The sequence below is a fragment of the Spermophilus citellus genome (assembly GCF_964194105.1).
Source record: "Spermophilus citellus genome assembly, contig: SCAFFOLD_94, whole genome shotgun sequence".
Taxonomy (NCBI): Eukaryota; Metazoa; Chordata; class Mammalia; order Rodentia; family Sciuridae; genus Spermophilus; species Spermophilus citellus.
Window position 1 is genome coordinate 1,698,129 of NW_027672722.1, and position 18,223 is coordinate 1,716,351.

At 36.3% G+C, this 18,223-nt stretch overlaps 1 pseudogene across 1 annotated transcript; it reads left to right on the forward strand.

The window, feature by feature from the left end:
- The first annotated feature begins 2,867 nt into the window (after window positions 1-2,867).
- Window positions 2,868-4,493, forward strand: LOC308640715 (TNF receptor-associated factor 4-like; annotated as a pseudogene). Its single transcript has 2 exons — window positions 2,868-3,638; window positions 3,867-4,493. The product of its transcript is annotated as a TNF receptor-associated factor 4-like (transcript).
- Window positions 4,494-18,223: the final 13,730 nt, after the last annotated feature.

Sequence of the window (18,223 nt, forward strand, 5' to 3'; positions counted from 1 at the left end):
TGATAAACATGCTTAACTTCTTCTTTTATCTGTTTATGTAATTCATTCTCAATGTGTTCTTTCACTGCTTGAATTTGCTGTCTTGTATCCTCTTTAAGGATCCATTCCATCTGTCTAAGGTGTTCCTTGATTTCTTTATATGACCATTTTTCTGATGACTCTAGGTCCTCCTGAATATTTAGGCTGTCCTGCATTATTTGTACTTCTTTTTTTCCTTGCTTTTTGAAGCTGCTCATGTTACTTCTTGTTCTGTTTGACTGCTGAGGTACTGTTTACTTCTATAAATTTATTTTATGCTTGGGAGGAAAGGTATTAGAAGGGAAGGGAAGAAGTCACTAAAGAGAATGAGAGTAAGCAGGTAGAATTCAAGGAAGGGACGATAAGATAATTGAAAAGAAACGAAAAGACAAAAGAAGAAAAAAAATAGGAAATAAAAAAAGAAAAAATTTTTTTTTTAAAAAATAATTAAAAAATTAAAATTAAAATTAGAAGAAAAAAATTTAAAAAAATTTAAAAAAAAATTTAAAAAAATAACAAGAAAGAAAAATGAAAATGAAAGAAAAACCCAAATCAAAAAAAAAAGAGAAAAGATAAAAGAAAAACAAACAAACAAAAAACTAATAAATGCAGTCTTAGAGTTTGATTAACTTCTCTTCCAGTAGGTGGCGCTGTGCCCACCAGGCCAAGTTTCTCCTGTCAATACACGGGAACCAATCACTGTGCAGCAGCTCCTCCCAGACTGGGCGAGTCTCCAATCCTGAGTGCCTATGGCCTCCTCTTGTGTCTAGTCACTTCCCACTTTTCCTCTAGCCAGGCCCCTCTCACGGGTGCCACTCACCACAATACTGGCTACACGCCAGGTCTGCTGCTCCCGGGAGCCCGGTTTTCATGAACAACTGGGCACACTCTTCCAGTTTGCCATTCCCTCAGACCCTAAGTTTGTAGAGCTAGGGGTTGAGAATCCTCCGCGAATTTTACTTGCCCTCCGGTAGCCACGCCCCAGGTAGCTGGTGCAAGAAACCTCAGCTGTCAGCACTGATGGGAGCGGTTTTTCCACGCTGCGGGTCCCGCACCACCTCTGATTCCCTCCGTCTGGCTATCGCGCTCACGGGAGAGCTGGGAGGGGCCCTTAAGGTTTCCCCGATGTGTGGAGAGTGAAGGCTACAGAATTACACACCTGTAGCCGCAGGTTTCAATGAAGTTATCTCCTCTGCCGCAGTCTGATGATGTCAGTTCTCTGCCATCCTGGTGTCTCTTGCAAATGGCGACAGTTCGTTTCCCTTTGCTGGGCGACCAATGCAACGGGTGGGTCCTTTCTGTCTCTCCCAAGCCCCGTTTCAAACCTGTGGCCACTACCTATGAAGGCTTGGTAGGCATTTACGTCCATAGGATCAGAAGGGCTGACCAGTTGTTTCAGCAGGATGGATTAGTGCTGAGTCACAGCTGTTTGTCTGTGGGAAGCAGGCAAACCGGAGCTTGAATTCAGCCGATCCGGGCTCAGAGTGTGTTCTGAGAGGCCCAGACTGTTCTCCCCAGATCCACGTCAGCTCAGCATTGCCTAGTGATCCTGAGCAAACAGATTTAGGTTGTTTACGACTCCCTATGCCTGCACAGCTGAAGAGGTCAGAGACTTGATCTCTCCGTGCCCGCCACCATGTTGGAATCCAACAATTTTGTTTTCATGAAAAATATATTCCAATTACTTTGTCTTCAGATTACATTAGAAAAATATGAGGTAATTATGCTATGCCTTATGACTTCAGGCTATGAGCATTAAAATTACCTTAAAATACAAAATAATACTTTATGTTTATTTTTAAATATTGTTTTCAGGTTGGTCCATGATAAACCAAGTATTTATACACCCTTTGTATTTCATAAATATTTTGAGTGGTGACACTTTGTGACTTTATAAATATCGGTTTGGTCCTTAAATTTTCATCCACTAGAATTAATATTTTATAGATGATTCCTCCTTGTGTCAAATTATTACTATGCGGTGGCCAAATTATAATTTTTAAAATTTGATTCTACAAAAGCAAATATAGAAAAACCAACCATAAGTGGGAGAGAAGATAAAGCTTATAATTTTGGTACTCACATGCCTATATATAAACAGCTTCTGCTATTTAAAGCTGATTACACATCTTTTTGATGTGTTCCCATTTATCCTGGAGTACTTTTCAGTTTCTCACAAAACAAGGTGTTTCAAGCACATCACTTATTTTTTTGTTCCAGACCTGTAATTAGCCATTTAGCCTATAAGGTCTGTTCTCTGTTAGAGGAGGAATGTCTGACCAGTATTTGTGATGTTTGTCATTATTGCATTTGTAGTTTTCATGTTAAGGACAGTTATATATGTATGTATGTATATTTATTCTTTTTAATACTTTTTTAGTTGATAATGGTCCTTTATTGATGTATGGTACTGAGAATAAAACCCAGTGCCTCACACATGCTAGGCAAGTGCTCTGCCACTGAATCATAACCCCAGCCCCAAATGTGCATATTTTATATAGAAAACATGCAAGAATCTTTTGTATATATCCTGCTTTTGCACGTATATATTCATATAAAAAAGATTTATACTGATATACTACATATGCATATGTAAAAAATATTCAGTCTAGCATTTTCGTATGAATTAGAAATAGTCCAAATATTCTTTAAGAATTCTGTTTTTATATCAGTAAACTAATGTAGTATGTAATCATTTTTTAAGTGAAGAGAGATTTATAGAGTATATAGTATTTCAAATATAAAGCATATTTAAAACAATTAGTGGATTTGGGCAGGATTGCCAGTCTATGCCACCAGGGGCCGCCACGTGCCTAGCCCCGCTTGCCCGTGCCCGCCACTCTCCCGTCATGCGCAGCTTCCACTACAAGTTCTTGGAGAAGCCCAAGCGCTGGCTGCTGTGCCCTATGTGCAGGAAACCCACGCGCGAGCCCCTGCAGGTTTCTACCTAGGGCCACAGCTTCTGCGACACCTGCCTGCAGGAGTTCCTCAGTGAAGGAGTCTTCAAATGCCCTGAGGACCAACTTCCACTGGACTATGCCAAGATGTACCCAGACCCAGAACTGGAGGTCCAGATGCTAGGCCTGCCCATCCGCTGCATCCACAGTGAGGAGGGCTGCTGCTGGAGTGGGTCACTTCGTCATTTACAGAGACACCTGAATACCTGCAGCTTCAATGCAGTTCCCTGCCCCAATTGCTGTCCTGCCAAGCTGAGTCACCTTGATCTGCCTGCAAACTTGCAACACGACTGCCCCAAGCAGCTCCTCAAGTGCGAGTTCTGTGTCTTTGACTTCAGTGGGGAAGCCTTTGAGAGCCATGAGGGTATGTGCCGCCAAGAGAGTGTGTACTGTGAGAACAAATGTGGTGCCTGCATGATGCGGTGACTACTGGCCCAGCAGGCAACTTCTGAGTGCCCCAAGTGCACCCAGCCTTGTACCTATTGCACAAAGGAAATTAATAGGTACAGAGTCACCAGTACTGTGCCCAAGGCTGCCTTGCCCTGCCCTAACCAGTGTGGCATGGGCACTGTGGCTCAGGAGGATGTGCCAAATCATCTGAGGGACAGCGGTAGGACTGCCTTGGTGCTATATCTGTTCAAAGACTCCAGTTGCATGCACAGGGTCAGATGCCCCTTCTTCCTGTCAACCCCTCTTTAGCCCATGAAGTCCTAAATGAAGGCTAGGGTTCCCGGCAGTTTAGTTCTTTGAGGTCCTTCCCCCTGCTGTCCAGCTGCAGGTGCTTCCTAGCACCCTGTCTTCCTCATGCAGATTTGAACGCCTGCCACCCCTGTGTCTTCCCCTTTTGGGAACAGTCCTCCCTTCCCTCAATGCCTGGGGCTTTGCCAACAGTGCCCTAAGCTGGCAATGGTGTGGCATGTGGAGGAGAGTGTGAAGCCACCTCTGGCTACGATGTGTGCCCTGGTGAGCCAGCAGTGGCAGGAGCTGCAGGAGCTGCGTGGAGAGCTGGAGAAACTATCAGTAGGCAGTGATGGAGTGTTCATCTCGAAGATTGGCAGCTATGGGCAGAGGCTACAAGAGGCCAAGCCCAACCTTGAGTGCTTCAGCCCAGCCTTCAAAACACATAAGTATTGTTACAAACTACAGGTGTCTGCACTCCTCATTGGCAATGGCAGTGGTGAGGGCACATATCTCTCTCTGTACATTCGTGTACTACCAGGCACCTTTGACAGTCTCTTTGAGTGGCATTTTGCCCATCATGTCACGTTCTCCTTGCTAGATCAGAGCAACCCAGGGGTTGCTAAGCCATAGCCTTTCATTGAGACTTTCCACTCTGACTCAAACTGGAAAATTTTCCAAAAGCCAGGCATGTGGTGAAGCTCTTTGGGTGAGAGTTCTCTGGGCTTTGGATATCTCAAGTTCATCTCCCACCAGGATATCCAAAAGGGAAACTGTGTGCAATGTGATGCAGTTTTCATTGGTGCCTCTGTTGAACTGCCCAGGAAGATCCTCAGCTGAGTGCAGAGGTTGCAGGCTCAAGGGGAGAAGGGGGTATGGATGGGACATGACTTATCACGCTACTGGTTGAACCTGGAGAGAGGGCTGGACCCCTTTCAGCTGCTTATGCCGCCTGAGTTGTTACCCTGTTTTCCCCCTACCACCACCACCCACAGGTGCCTCCAATTGCTGCTTCAGCCCTGGCCCCTGCTGGAAGTAGGTCTATGGGATTCAAGCTGGAAACAAGTGATCCCAGGACCTGTCTCCCCTCCTGGGCAGGGCAGGTATGCCTTGGTGCCGGCCAAATTCTACCTGGACTGAGGTACCTGCTCATGTGCTATGTCCCAAGAGTCATAGGGGGAGGGATTGGGAAGAGAGATGTAGTTTAAAAAATCTGTCTTGAGATTGATTTTCTTTCCCCAGCTGTGTCCCTTCTGGTTATTTATTTCCTTAGCATCAGGTAGGCACAAAATGGGAGCTCTGATTTTTAATAAATTCTGAATTGTATTTATTAACTTGGTTCTGGCCTGTCTCCTCCGAGTTAGTTAAGGCCCTGGGAGGTTGGGGCTAACAATGCAAAGGACTACTGAGAGAAGCAATGCTGCCACTATGACCCCAAGATCAGCTGCCCTGATGTGTCACCATCTGGTGGGCACCAGGGGGAACCACAACAGGCATTGGAAGAGACCTGTTGCTGCCTCCTGGTGGTTAAATGGGAAAGGTGCAGAATAAGGCTGGAATCCCCAGTTCTTTACTCACCAAAAATTGAATGCTAAGTCATAAGCAAGACCCAGCCCCAAGCCTCTGGTTTGGGGATTGAACCCAGGAACACTCTGTGAATAAGCTACACCCCCAACCTTTTTTTTTTTAATTCAGAGGGGTCTCAGTTGCTGAGGCTGGCCTTGAACTGTGATCCTCTGCCTTCTGAGTTGTATCATCAAGCCAGGCTCCTGCTGACAACTGCCATTTATTTAGTACTTTCTGGTTACAGACACTACCAAGAACTTAATGCAAAATATTACTTTCCATCTAGCTGTCAAGTTAAATTAACTTTTACATCATAGTTAAAGGACCTGTCTTAAGTGGGCCTTATTGAAGTTAATGAGACAATACATGTTCCTGACACTTTTCTAAGTGCTTAACAAATGTTAACCTAACTGAAGCAAGCCTACACATGGGGACTGAATAGAGGGCTCTTCAAGATGTACAAGACTAGCTAGGGTTGTGGCTCAGTGGTAGAGCACTTGTGTAAGACAGTGGGTGTAGAGCACTTGTGTGACACACTGGGTTCGATCCTCAGCAACATAAAGAAAACAAACGTCTACAACTAAAAGAAAAAAAGAGAGACACTTCAACTTTTTTGTCTATCCTTCATATAGGCCTCAGTGGCCACCTGCAGTGACCCATACTTTACCAGCAAGGAACATTAGTGAATTATCAGTACTCTTTCAGCTGGTCTAGGACAGGGCTGAATTTCTCTTTTTCCCCTGGTGCTGGATATCCTTGTGCATACTACCTATATGATCTACTGAGCTACAACTCCAGGCCCAAGATTTTTTTAAAACTCCAGAAATATCTGGAAATGTAGGTCCAATTCGGGCAATATACTTGGACTTGCATTTGGCAAATTGCTTAGCTTCATGGGAATGAATTCTGCTCAATTCTAGATTTTGTTGAAATGATTAAATTAACTCATAATATTAAAATAAAATAAAACAAAACACTGAGTGTGATAACACATCTTAAGTTTATTTTATTCTAATATTTCTAAAAACTTGCCAAGATGCAGAAAGAAACTTCCTGCCACACTCACACTCTATCTGGTTACCTCAATTTTACTCATAATTAGATTTAAATTTTTATTACCAGCAGATAAATGCTGAAATATTTGACTCCAAAATTAAGTAGAATGCTGTTGGGGGTTGCACATAGAGATCCATGTTCCAAAAACCTGTCAATATATTTGGTGGTATTAAAATTATATCAATGGATTTTCTAAAATATTTCTTCAGAGGACCACATCATAAGATTTTAGGCTGTGTGCACCAGAAGTTCACTGCAGTCATAGCCTAAAATCTGCAATATATAGTAACTTAATGCATGATGGCATTTCAATAAAACTATATTTTTCAGGAGAAGGGGGTGTAGCTCATTGGTAGCATACTTGCCCAGCATGTATAAAGCCTGAGGTCAAATATCAACACTTCATAATAAAACAGCAATGGAAGCACCTGATTTGCTAAAACATACTACATGCTGGATTTTATCTTGATCTGATGGTCCAATGTGCTGCTAGTGCATTGAAACTTCAGTGGTGCACTGCATGCATGTCATTTTCTTTTCTATACACAACACACTTCATATGGACCACACAATTTTTCTACACAGAGTTTCTGTACAATTCAGTTTATAAAATAAGAATATTTTCTGAATCTGCCCTCATATGTTTTGTTATTGAATTCACCATTTCAATATGAATAAGTACTTTGAAGATCTTTTTGATGGACAGAATGCCTTTATTTTATTTATTTATTTTTACATGGTGCTGAGGATCAAACCCAGTACCTCACAGGTGCTAGGCAAGCACTCTGCCACTGAGATACAACCTCAGCCCTAAACATCTCAAGTTCTAGATAATTATATAAGTCTAGGTATACTGGCCATTTGAATTTTTATTACCTGTGAGTCATTCTGATGAAACAATTCTGTAAGATAATTTAATTGTATAAGATAATATTTTTGTTATAAATTATAGTAATAAAAAAGCAATTCTATAAAACATGGAATAAGTTTTAATTCAAATAAATTTTGTAACATGTTGGGAATAAATACCTGTGTCCTGGGTAAGATGTAGTAATAGACTTGAAAATGCTTTCCTCTATCACCTACCCAGGAGCCTTCTCTGTTTTCTCTCTATCCAGATTTGGAGCTGAGGCTTTCAGGATGGGGTTATATGGGACCAATAGATTTAGCTCATCTCAGTAGACTGGAAATCTTGGTTTGAGAATACCTGTCTTACTGTAGAGAGAGAGAGAGTCCACAGTGAAACACAGAAAACATTTTTTTTTCATTCTCAGTTATAAACAAGCACCATCTGGATAAAAATTTTGATTGCATTTCTCATTTTCTAAGGAAAGTCACCCCAGGTATTTTATGTGGGTACTAATCATAACAAACCAATTGATGACATCACATGTGTCTCCTAAAAAAAGTAAGAAACCCATTATCAATTTATATACCTCACAGTGAGATTTAAATTCTAAATGCTTTGGTTGTTAGAGGAAAACATGGAGACTGAATTGGAACAACTACTTGTAGAGTGAAACGAAAGGAGTTGATAGGTAGGAGAAAAAACAGATAGAGGAAAGAAAATTAAGAAGAAAGGAAGGAATTCATGACCAATGGGATTTTGATAATTGGGCAGAAAGACAGGTTAAAGAGGCCTCCTGCCTGTGAGGGAGCCAGGTTTCTCTGCACTGAGGTGATTCTAATTTCCCTCAATAACTGTGGGTCCTCAGTTATTCTACCATTTTAGCCCATTAATTCACTTCTCTCATTCAAGTAAAGCTTGGATTTTCAGATTTGATCTCTTTGTTGTACTCAAATACATCACATAAGCTACACAGGCCATTGCTCTTCTTGGAGGTAATTTCTGTAGCTTTTATAGATTGTAGCTTAGCCAAGAGCAGGTGATGTAAGAACCTTGGATTTCAGTCCAAGAATACTCTCTCCTTCTCACTTTAGTCTCTGTAAAAGAAACATTATTGCTGTTAACTTTGGCTAACTAATATAGTGCAAGCTCATAACTAGCCATGGGTGTGTCCACCTATTGGGACAGAATTGATTCACAGGCCCTGATTCTGGTTGATAGTTTCAGTTACTACTAAAGTTCAGAAATTGATCTCCCACAGGTGCAAGGGTTATGTTATTTAAAAAATGGAGAAAAAAATGTGGAGCTTCCCCAATGCCAAATATCAATTACTCTTTTCATCAACAGCTCTGTTTATAACATCAGACAAAACTGTATTTAATGTGTCCCAGCACTTTTACTTACACAAATTATCCTGCTGAATACCCATCAAATCTTATCAGGTAGCTAGAAGAAAATTATTTTTAAAATATTTTTATTTGTAAATGGATGCACTACCTTTATTTTGTTTGTTTATGTGGTGCTGAGGATTGAACCCAGTGCCCCATACATGTGAAACAAGCATTCTACTGTGAAGAAATTCTCTGAATGACCACACCTTCCATTACTGAAGCACAAGGCTCTGGCCAGTCAATACAATTCTTGTTGACTTGGGCATTCTCCCAGCTCTGATAGCAAGGCTGGTCTTCAGGTATAGTCATAACGAAGGGCATTGAGCTACACTCACCTATTCCTTTGTAACCCTATCCATTCCCTCATTTGAATGGCTTCTTCCCAATAAAAGGATTAAGCACATACTCCTTTCTCTCTATCCATGGACCCCCATAGATCAGAGAAGCCAGCACAGGATGCAAAGAAAATGTATTTATCTGTCTCTGTGTGGTTATTTCACGCAGCCCAGTTCACCTAGAGTCACCTTGAGTGTTTAGTCCTTAGACCTGACAATTGGTGGCCCATACTGGGTCTCTAGGGTATATTTTAGAAATTTAATGAGTTTGGAATCTCTTAATAAGTTAAGTGCACTTAAGGTTTCAAAGTATTTTGGACACAATTGTAGAAAGTAAGTGAATTAGAAGAAAAATCTGTGATGTTCAACTTTTTTAATATCTGGGAATATTTTATCTTTAGAAAGGTAACAAAAATTTCAATTTTAGAGACCCTAAATAAATATAAAGAATTATTAAGATTATTCATGTGATATGTTGTTAAGTTCAGTCCTCTCCCATGAAAAAAATTTGCTTTTATGGACTTCTTTGGATTGTTTTTGTGAATCTTTATATTTTTAAAAAAATACACAAAGACTTTGGGGTGTTATATGCTAGTAATCTGTGCTTAAAGAGTGTAAGAGGAAAAAAGGAATTATTATTATTATTATTATTATTATTATTATTATTATTATTATTATTATTTATGGTGAGACTTGATAAGAAAGATTTTCTACTACTAGCGAGGGAATTTATTTTTATTTTTTTAGTTATATTTTTGCAGTTTTATAAAGGTGCTCTAACAATTTATATTAAACTTTTTTACCACATTCTTGTCCTACCCTATCAGAATGGCTTTAACTCAGTCACTGTGGACAAAAGCCTTTAGCTGCTTTTTCTATGGGGTCTGTAAGTAGACCCACCACAAGCCTTGCTTTTAAGTATTAAACAACCTGGCCTGAATGCCAAATGCAACGTGCCCTATGATCTGATAGTTACACTGGAATCTGCCATTAAAACTCACTTTTAAAGTGCCCATGTGCTGCAAGAAAAAATACAAGAACAAGAGAGCACACTGCAAGCACATGTGGTAAAGACAAAGCAAGCCACTGCACACTGGTCAGATAAATACAAACAAATCAAATGGAATGAAACCCTCTCTGGAAGCCTCTTCCCCAGACAATGGGCAACCAACTGTTTCCATCTCCAAGGTAACAGAAGAAAGTGAGGCTAGCCAATTAGTCTTCCTAGTCCCTCCTTCCACATTTTTGGGGGCTTTCCATTGGTCCTTCCCCTGTCACTCAACGAGGACATCTGATCTTGCCTCCAGTTACTAACCTGTACTTTCAGATTCACACAGACCTGCTACTGAAACTACATAGAGCTTACATTTTTATGAACTCCCACCAGTAAGTGCTAACAATTATCTTTTTTGGGCAAAATCTAATTCCACAGATTTCTACATTGCAGCCCTAATCCTGACTTTCCCTCAAGACTAAATAACTTGATTGTTTTTTATCCCTCAACAGCTTCCTTTAGGATCTTTCATTTTTCTCGGTGCGGTTGTGCTACTAAATATTTTTCTATTGATGAGAGGTATTAAACATATACCTCTTTGTATTTTGCTTTCAATTTTGCAGGTTAAAAAAAGCATTTGTTCACCACAAGAAACAAAGCCAGCCATGGCCCTGAAATGAGCAAAAAATTCTATTCTCATCACTGACTATATAATTAGAAGCAATAAGCAAATGTATACACAATGATCTTATTATGTGACCCCACAAATATAAATAAAGTGCACTACTAACTCAAGAAAAATTGAAATGGACTCAAACGTCTTAAGAAACACATGGTTAATAAAAGTTAATACAACTATAAGTAATGCCCTTATTCTCAATACATATTTTTCTAGGTATTTGGATAACCAATAATTGCTAATCCAGAAAATAATTTGCATACAGGTCTAATTATTCAGTTAATATATATTTATGTAATCATTTTTCTTCAATAGGAAACATGTAAATATACATAAATATATATGTGTGTATATATATATATATATATATACACATACATATGAGTCTATATATATGTCTGATGTTCTCTTCAATAATTAGAAATATTTAAGATAAATGTATTTTACTATAAACTTACTTTCAAAAGATAATCAAATGATTTTTAATTCTCAAATTATTGTACAAACTTTATAAGATGAAAAACAAATGTAATTATGCCTACAAAATGTCTATTTAACTATATTTAATTAAAATTTAACTATATTTTATTTCTCTTTATCAATGTACAATAATTTGTTTAAATTCTAAGATTTTCAGAAATCATTCCACAATATAACCTGTAAGAATTCTAAAAGAAAAATAAGATACTTCCACAGAGAGGAAACAAACATTGGAGGTCCTAAGAAGAAATCATCTTTGATGAAAACAAGATATTTTTATTCTAAAATTTAATAATAAAATTATTTTCCTAATTAGAAAAATCTATATCATTATCTCTGCAGATTATATAGAAAGTTAAAACAATTGAAAAACAGATTTGTATATAACTGGGCTGATTTTAAAAATGTAAACTGATTAATTCCGTGATATTTTAGATTATTTCCCTGATTTTATTATGCTGATATAAGATAAGATTTTTTTCCATATTTTGACATGATAAAGACCTATTAAAATGATAAGTTTATTTTCTTTAAGGAAGATCTTTATTGCCTAATGATTCTTACTGTTTAAGACAGAGGTTATCTTTAATAAATAAATTCACATCCTTGATTAAATACTAAATATAATAAATGACTGACTTAGATTCCAATTTTGACAATTCTCCTTGAAGATTAGTTTGATTAATTCAAGACACTGCTGATTCTTGCATATTATCTCTGTTTGTTGGATATTGTAAGAAATGGGAGAACATTTTATTAGGAATGATGCTCTCCAGATTAAAGTCTTATGTTATTTTTAATCAATAAAAATTACAAACTGTGTTGGAAATTCATTAATATTCTATAAGTTCTCTGACAGGACCTATTATCCATAAAAATATGGTAATATGTATATACTACTTCCTACACTGGGAAGTTATCTTAATCATATTTTCTAGAAGACAATTAAGAGACACCTATTCAATGATAATATTATAAGAGATAAAGATATTTTGAAAACTTCTCTCAAAAAGGGATTGAGAGTTCCTCTTAAATTGTCAAATTAAACATAATATCAAAATAAATAATCTATTCTATATATGAAAAAATTACAGTGATTAATAAAAGATGTCTCATTTTCATAACTAGCCTCAATTACTATTAACAGAGAAGGCCTTAGAAAATTGCCTACTGGAGACTAAAATTGAAGGAAACTTCTCAAACTTAATATAGACCAAAAGAAATTTGAAGAGACTTTCAAAAAACCCAAGCTCATAAATTGTATCTTTCAAAATTTATGTCAGATGTCTAACATTATCTAAAGAGATATTATTCAATTTCTTAGATAAACTTTAAAAAGTCATCTCAAAAACAGTTTTAAAAAGATTTATCTTAACCATGTCCCAGTAACACACAAGAGGAACAAATCTGACAGTCTGGGTAACTGAGAGTTCCCTGGGACATATTGGTATTAAATAGAAAAAGAAAATGCCTAAAAAAATAATAATTTATTAACCCTTTAGAAAAAAATTACTGTTTTCATAGAGAGACTTAAAGAGACAATACACACATTTACCTTATAAGGCATCACCCACTTTCAAAAGATGAGTTTACCATCCAGTTAGCCTAGACATTCCAAGACATTTAAACAAGTTAACATAATTCTAGTCAATTTTCAACATTACTCCATAATTAAATGAATCCTAAGAAAGAAAAAAAAAAGCAAACTTTCAGACAAAAGAATTAAAATACTAATCTTATGCCAAAAAAATCAGCTTCCTAGTTAAAAATTTTACTCCTCGTCTAAGGTAGAAAAAAATTTAGAGACCTCTAAACATTGAAACAGGGCCTTATTTCAAAAACCCATCAACAGTATTTTTACTGAAAAAAAAATAGCCCTAAAAATAGTTACCCCTAAAATATTAAACAGACAGCCAATAATAAATCAGCTCAACAGCTGATAGCTAATCTCATTAAAAAAATCTAACATGGTGAATATTTTCTCAACCTTATAGTATGATATAATATGCTGAATACTTGATATTTTTAAAACTGGTAAGGCCACAAATTATACATAATTATTGAAGCTAATTTTGCTACATTAACTATAGTTATTTAACATGCTCATATAAATGTTTATAAACAAAATTGCTTTAACAAGGATACCTCAATGTAATAGCTATTTCAATGCCGTAAAATTCTAATTAAATCATTGTCTAAAACAATACTATTGCCTTATTTTTACCCATTGATATTTGAGATACTAACACCCCCTCCTTACTAAGTTTCATAATAATAATGACAGTTTTTCATGGATTGGTAGACAAAAAAATTATTCATTTTTCTAAATCAGTTTTTATTAATTGTATTTATTTATTTTAATAATATTTATTATATATGTATTATTGCATATACAATATATATTGCTTATATATAAATAGTAAATACATATCTCATATTCTTGTATATATCTTTTATATATATTTATATAAGATATATACAAGTAAATAAAATAAAGTAAATAAAATAAAACTAGAGAATATATATATATATATATATATATATATATATATATATATATATATAAATGTACTTCATGGGGCTGGGGTTGTGGCTCAGTGGTGGAGCACTCGCCTAGCATGTGCAAGGTCCTGAGTTTGATCCTCAGCACCACGTAGAAATAAATAAACATAACATATGTACTTCTTATTTTGGATAGATGTTTATATAATTTCTCATGCTCCTAATAAAGACCACTGCTTCTAAGTTAAAAACTCTGTCATAAACAACATTCCAAATTAAGATAATTATTTGAGTTAATCTAGAGCTAATTTCAAAATACACATTTTTATATACAACTTATTTTAATCTTTACTTTTGATAATTCTGTTAAAGTCAAAATAAAGTTATACATTTAGTAAAACCTAAATATCTATTTGTCATGGTCTATTTAAATAACTTTTTTCAGATTTCAAGACCAACTACAGATGATAAATCTTTTCTTATTATTTAAATACATGTACTATTATCTATAACCTAAACTTATGATACTATGGCTGACAACAGGCCTTTTGTCAATTATATTAAGTGAGGAAAAGGGGAAAAACAGAGCCCCATAGGACATACTAAATCTTACAAATATTACAAAAATTTTCTTAATTGTGATACTGAGAGTCTTACTGTACTGAACATTAATCAGATTTCAAAAGGTAGAGTTTGACCCAGTACTTGTGAAAGTGACTGAAAAAACTGACACAGAAAATTGAATCTCTCAAATGCAGAGTTTATAGACATGCATCTTCATGGGTTGTTCAGGAAAGTAAAAATTATGAACAAGTTCTATGGACTTATTTCTCAGGTTCACTTTTAATGTGCATTGCAGAGTGAATTCCCACATAACAAGATTCATTGTTCTGACTCTAATGGTCAATTATTTGTATATATTGATCCTATTACCAACAGGATGTCTAGGAGAATCTTTTGAAAAAAGACAACATATAAGAAATCTAAGACAGCCAATTATACTGGTTCTTAGAAATTAAGACTAAGTATCTGAAAAAAAATGGTCAAAATAGAAAATTATTGAAATAGAATGTTCTTATGCAAGCCAATTATTTTCATAAAATATTCAGGAATGTATTGTTGCACTAATCACTCTACAATTGGCACCATTCCTAAGTGAATAGATTTTGCAAATGTCTTGCCAGTATGACATAAGGTGTCTAGAAATACTGAGTATATTTTAGACTGGTCTCCCGGAATTGAAAAAGATGATTATAAACTGATGCCATGATGCCAGAGTTTTATTGGTAATACTCTAACCCAAAACAAGATGGCACCAAAAAAGATGTTTTGTTGTTTGACTTCTACCTTCAGAACATTTACATTACTGGCAGATCAAATAAATTTCTTAAATGTGAGAATTAAGAGAAAGGATGATGGATATCCTGTAGCCTGTAAGAATACAACTTACCTCATTTTACCAGTAGTTATTGCCAGCTAATATTTCAGAGCTATAATATGCTGAAGTTAATGTTCAGGCTTTGAAAGACATGCATGCCAATAAACAAGACCTAGGCAAATTCTGAATCTGATGTCATAATCCTTGAAGTGACTATTTATAAGTACTATTCCTTGTCACTACAATACAGCTTTTGTGGCTATGTTTTAAGACTTATGAAAATTAATTTTCTTAATATTTGACTCAAATTACTTCCAAGATTCTTCATAGTCAGATAGTGCTGATGGAAGGATTGAAATTAAGTTAAAATGCTCTAGAAGCCACTGTGATACATAATGTGAATGAGCTCTTTGCTCTATGGCTTGAGGAAAGTATGGCATGCTCAATAAAAATGTCCATTTTACAAAGCCAAATGCAGTGCTTCACAATAAAATTTGGGAAAAAATTAAAAACCTTCTGATGTGTGTTTGGCATAGTAATAATAATAACCTAGATCTTCTAAGTTGATTATGTTGTTGAAATGATATGTTTGCTACTAATTCCTTCCATGTTTCAACAGTAGGTCATGATAATCTTGGATCAAAAATCCTGAGTTGACTTTTTAATTTATATTAAGAAAGGGTAAATTAGTGGATAGCCACTCTGAGTGACCACACATTCCATCCCTGAAGCACAAGGCTCTGACCATTCACTACATTTCTTGGTGACTTGGGAGTTCTCTCAGCTCAGATAGCAAGGCAGTTCTATGTGTGTAGTCATAACCCATGGGGTTGAGTTACACTCACCTGTTCCTTTGTAATCCTACTCCTTCCCTCATTTCAATGGCTTCTTTCCAGTAAAAGGGTTCAGCATATGCTCCTTTCTTTATTTCCACAGACTACCTTAGGTCAAAGGAGTCATCATAGGACCCCCCCCCAAAAGGTATTTCTCTGTTTCTGTGTGGTTATTTCGTGCAGTACAGTTTACCTGGAGTGATCTTGAGTGTTTATTCATAAGACACAACACTCTACCACTGAGCTACAACCCCAGCCCATCATTATCATTTTATAAACTACATGGTGGAATTTTTTTTTTTGTTCCAGCAATTGAACCCAGAGGTATTAATTGGTGAGTAACATCCTCAGCCAGTTTTAATATAGATAGAATGTTTGACTAATTTGCTAAGTTGCTGAAGCTGGCTTTAATGTCATGATTCTCCTGCCTCAGCCTCTCAAGACACCAGAATTACAGACATGCATCACTCTTCCTCGCTTTGATATGGAATTTCTAAAAAGCCATTTCAGATAATTTTCTCTTCAGTATGATTGTATTAAAATGACATTGGAGCAAATGTTCTCAGTATTTAAGGAAGTACTAGCTATTGTATAGGAAGATAACTTTTCATTCATGTTTGAGTTAAGATTGAGTCAATATTTTTGAGTAGGTAAGATACTGGTTTTCCCTATAAGGTCTTTGGTTTACCATTCTGTATAAAGAGATTGAAAATTTTGACAATGTTTTTGGTAGGAGAGTGTGAGAAACAAGCTCAAGTACTCATAAGAAACAAGATGTATAACATTATATGAGGCTTTTGTTGATAATATTGTAAGATCCAGTGTCTAGTTGAACAGGCAGAAACAATCAGAATTTCCTTCTCCAGTTCACAAGGTCTTTCCCCTTGTTACTCATTGGTGAGTATGTGGGATGTACAGTCTTCCTGAACTTTGCCTAATTTTAACTGTCTCTATTGGGTTCTGTAAATAAATGTCCCTTTAGTTGTCCTCTTTCCCTTATTCTGTTGTCGAGCAGAGGCCTTCACTGGTGATCAGTGTTTGTCAGGCAAGACCATTTCCACTCACTTTCTGTCTGTCATACTCAGGTGTTACCTGCTGATGACTCTTTGTTCTGTTTCCTCTTTTCTGATATTTGTGTATCCTCAGTGAGTTGACAATTAAAACTGAAATACTTTATTTTGAAAATGGATCACTGGACTTTCTATTTCTCACAAAAATATTATCAAAAGCTCATATGGAAATACAGGGAAATAAAGACAGAGTTGTGGTGGGTCATTAATTTTTAAAATGAAGGAATCTGTGTCACTGAGTGAGGGCCATCCAGGCATATCTCGTAGCTGAGGTATGCTAACCCCCAGTGTGTTCTATTTGTTTTAGCAGACAGGCATTGCTTTTCTCAAATATGGTTAAATTTACAGGGCAATTTAGCCTATAGTGAAGAGTTCCCATATGCCTGCTTTACACATAGAATTTCCTATTATTTACATCTTGCATATTCATGTTAGATTCATTATCATTAGAGAATCAATATAATGGCAACCAAGACATTATTACTAATTGGACTTCTTGTTTTTTTTTTTTTATTTCTGAATAAATTGATAAAATATACTGTTGAGTGTTCACCATTATGCTATATTATTAACAGTGTCAGAATGTAAAAGTTCTCTGTTCTTCATCTCTTCACTGTCTTCTATTGCCCCTTAATCTCTGGAACATTAATAATTTATTGTCTATTCTTTAGCATTTTTCAGAGTGTCACATAGTTGAAGTCACACAGATATGGCATTTAAAATCAGCTCTTCTCTAAGCAGTATGCATTAAATGTGCCTCCGTGTCCTCTCATATTTTTTAGCCCATTGATTTTGTATTCTGAACAACATACCATTTGATGGAAATGACACTTTTTAATTTAAAAAATATGTAAGTGCTTACTGAAGGATATCTTCTTTGCTTCCTGTTCTGGGCATATATGAATAAAAAGTATGAATATGTTTATTTTTGTGTAATCATGCAATGAATCTCAGGAACTCATGCACACTAAGCAAGGGAAGTTCCACCTATCTGTATCCACAATTTAAGTCATTATAAAAATGTGCATGCAGGTTTTCATGTAGGCATTAGATCTCAACTCCATTGCATAAATATCAAATTTTGGTTGCAACAATTGTGGTTAAGACTGTGTTTAGCATTGTAAGAAAATGCCCAACTCTTCCAAAGTGGTGATAAAATTTTGTTATCCTGCTAGCAATGAATGAGTGTTCCTTGTGAACATCCACTTACACAAAGCAGTTGGTATTATCAGATTTTTGGATTTACCCATGCTTGTAGATGTGAGCAATTTGTAGTTATAGTAATCCAGCTGCTCAAGAGGATAAGACAAGAGGATGGCATGTTCAAAACCAGTCTCAGCAAAAGTGAGGTGCTAAGCAACTCAGTGAGACCCTGTCTCTAAACAAATTACAAAACACAGATAGGGATATGGCTTGGTGATTGAGGGCTCCTGAGTTCA